This window comes from Nicotiana tabacum, chromosome 12, assembly GCF_000715075.1.
Source record: "Nicotiana tabacum cultivar K326 chromosome 12, ASM71507v2, whole genome shotgun sequence".
Taxonomy (NCBI): Eukaryota; Viridiplantae; Streptophyta; class Magnoliopsida; order Solanales; family Solanaceae; genus Nicotiana; species Nicotiana tabacum.
Genome location: NC_134091.1, coordinates 58,653,576 through 58,657,664, shown reverse-complemented (window position 1 = coordinate 58,657,664; position 4,089 = coordinate 58,653,576).

The following is a 4,089-nucleotide window of genomic DNA, read 5'->3' as shown; positions in this document are numbered from 1 at the left end:
GTCCAAATTTGATCTGTTAACCGTCTGAAACTCACCCGAGGTCCCCGAGACCTCAACCAATTGTATCAACAAGTCCCATAACATAACATGGACCTACTCGAGGCCTCAAATCACACCTAACAATATCGAAACGACAAATTACACCTCAATTTGAAATCATTGAACCTTGAAACTTCAAATTCTACAACTTGCGCCGAAACACATCAAATCACGTCCGATTGACCTCAAAATTTGCACATAAGTCAAATTTCACATTACGGACCTATTCCAATTTCCAAAATCGGATTCCGACCTCGATATCAAAAAGTCAACCCCCTGGTCAAACTTCCCAAAAATTCAACTTTCGGCAATTCAAGCCAAATTTCACTACGGACCTCCAAATAATTTTCCGGACACGCTCCTAAGTCCAAAATTACCATACGGAGCTATTGAAATCATCAAAACTCCATTCCGGGGTCATTTACACATAAGTCGACATCCGGTCACTATTTTAACTTAAGTTTTAAACCTTGAAACTAAGTGTTCCAATTCATTCCAAAACCTCACCGGACCCGAACCATTTACCCCGACAATTCACACAACAAATGTAAAGTACAATTTGAGCAGTAAAGGGGGAAGCAAGGTTGTAATACTCAAAACGACCGGTTGGGCCGTTACATTCTCCCCCACTTAAACATACGTTCGTCCTCGAACGTGCCAAGAGTTGTTTCCAAGCCATCAAATCACCGTTCTATCTTACCACACACGTACTCGGGGTGAACCCACGTTACCCTATCCCACATAGGCTTGACTACACAATACAACTGAAAATTATTAATTTAACATTAGCCCATAAACCTTGGAGTTTAATTTCCAACCTTTAAAATTTCTTTCAAGACACAAATCTTACATTTACACATCGTATAAGTCCGAAAAAGTGGCATCGAGCTATAACTATAACCACAGATATAATCAACCAATATATTACACAACTCGCATTCTCGTAACACCATTCTTGATTGTAGTGACTACTCCAAAACCAACCGCATACTAGTATTAAACCCATATCGAACCAAACCTCATCCCAAAACCTTCGTACACTGTTGATAATAAAAGAATCACGCAGAATCTCGTAACCCTTTATCAGACCAACAAGTCATGGAGGTCTCCCGCGCCAACCGGAACCATAATCACTTTCTGAGCCGACTTTCAATATTATACTCCCGAATATACCGAAATTAACTTGATAGTACCCATTCCAGGTCCAATGACCTTATATTACTAAACACAACTGTTCCACAGACATACCGCACCAATATAACTCGGAGCCACAACTCGTGCCATCCGTGCACTAATACGCAACATTCAAATGTACCCAGTCATGAAAAATGACTCAAATGAGAGAATTGCCCCGCTAGATTAAAAAGTACCGCCACAATGAAACGCTGAAAATTCATCATACACCGTAGAACCGTCACCCGATTCTAACACGAGGTTCATATTATATACTCCGAGCTACCCTGCTCCAATTTAATAACGACGGAGAGGCAAATGACAAAAATACCACACAAAAACCTGAGAGGACATAACCATTACGCTATCGATCATGCAATACCCAATTACTCATCACACTCAAATTCCGCTATAAAGCTCAAATAGAACCGCACCATCTGTGCACATAACCAATGAATCACAACTCCTCTAGCATAAAGGAATAACTCACAGATCATTTGAGAACACGAATAAGTTCAACATCAACCAAATGACACATCCCTCAATAATAGCAGTATGGAGCTGTCACGACCCAAAACTAACCCCCTGTCGTGATGGCGCCTATCGTGGAACTAGGCAAGCCGACTCATTTCCAAAACAAACCAATATTTTCATTTTATTAAAGAAAATTCCAAGGTTATTTAACATAAAACCTCCATTTAAAGAGTTCAAATCAAAGAAAAACAGAAGTGCGGAAAAGAAAAGCATGACATCGGGGTGTCACTAGTCATGAGCATCTACTACAATCTGTCTAACAATATCAAGGCTAACTCAGCCTAGAAAATTGCTAAATACAACTAGAGAAAGATAAGAGGAAGAAGAGTAGGGCTGCGATCGCCAGGCAGCTACCTTGCTATCCTCGGGAAAATCTGCAACCAGAACACTCAATAACCGCTACCGTGTCTAGCTACCTGGATCTGCACACAAGGTGCAGGGAGTAATGTGAGTACGCCAACTCAGTAAGTAACAACAATAAATAAAGACTGAGCAGTAGTGACGAGAAATAAAGCATATAACGTTTATATCATGAAATCTCAGTAAAATACCACATGCTCTTAAAAATCAGGATTTGAATCAAACATCTCATTTAAACCCAGTTCTAGTAAAAATCATTTTAAAGACATTTTTCCAACAGTTTTTCAAACAAAGGCTCAATGCAAAGGTGAGCAAAATGATGAAATCATAAACAGCCCCTCGGGCAAAACATCACTCATATACAGCCCCTCGGGCAAACCTCACAGTCACTCATGCCACTCGGGCATACCTCACAATCACTCTTGCCTCTCTGGCATACCTCACAATCACTCTTTCCACTTGGGCATACCTCATAATCACTCATGCCTCCCAGTCACTCAGCACTCGGCACTCGCACTCAGTAGGTACCTGCGCTCACTGGGGGTGTGTACAGACTCCGGAGGGGCTCCTTCAGCCCAAGCGCTATAATCTGCACGGACAACTCACATGCGATAATAATAAAGTATGCTGCAGGCAGGCAGCCCCGATCCATACTCATCCTCACAAATCAGGTCCTCGGCCTCACTCAGTCATAAAGTATGTTGCAGGCGAGCAGCCCCGATCCACACTCATCCTCACAAATCAAGTCACTCGGGCATTTCAGTAAGACAGGGCATTCAGTCCAAAACATTTATATGCATCAAAATAGAGTCATAAAACTGAGTTATGCGGTAAACAAGTATAAACATGACTGAGTATAGATTTTCATTCAAAAACAGTGAGAGGATGGTAAGAAACAACCCCTAAGGGTCCAAACAGCATTGATGCAAGGCCCAAACATGGCATTCAGCCCAATTTACAGAAATTCTTTCTAAAACATATAAGTATCAAATGGTTTCAACAAAGTATGCAACTTTACAGTTGCTACGGGACAAACCAAGTCACAAATCCCCAACAGTGCACGCCCACACGCCCGTCACCTAGCATGTGAGTCACTTCAAAATAGTAGAATGATACAAAATCCGGGGTTTCATACCCTCAGGACTAGATTTACAATCGTTACTTACCTCAAACCGGTCAAATCTCTACCCCGCAATGCTCTTGCCTCTGGACTCGGCCTCCAAATGCTCCAAATCTATTCATAATCAGTATAATACCATCAATATACGCTAATGGAATGAATTCCACAAGAAAAGCTTCAAAATTAGACCAAAACCCGAAATTGGCTCAAAAATTGCCTGTGGGGCCCACGTCTCGAAATCCGAAAAAATTTACAAAACTAGAAAGCTCATTCACTCACGAGTCTAACCATACCAAATTCATCAAAATCCGACATCGTTTGGTCCTTCAAATCCTTAAATTACTTTTCCAAAATTTCCAAGCCCTAACACCTCATTTTTACTAATTACCATGATTAAACAACGAAAAATCACCATATATACAAGTATTAGGGTTCAAGTAACTTACCTCAACGAAACTCCCTTGATTCCCTCTTTAGATCTCTCCCAAAAGCTCCAAAAACCGAATAGAAATGGTGGAAATGAACCAAATTCGCGAAGGGTTCTATTTATGGTTTCTGCCCAGGTTTTTCGCACCTGCGGCCATTTTCTCGCACCTGCGCGACCGCACCTGCGCAACTCACTTAATCACCCAGCTTCCGCACCTGCGGACCCCTTCCTCGCACCTGTGGACTCACATCTGCGGTCCCAGGTGTGCATCTGCGAAACCAGCCCAAACTCTTCCTCTCCGCATCTGCGCTCAAGGCTTCGCACCTGCGGGCTCGCAGATGCGGCCAATTCTTTGCACCTACGTTCCCAGCCTTGGCCCAGCATCGCCCACACCTGCGTACTCCCCACACACACCAGCGGCCTCGCACCTGCGACC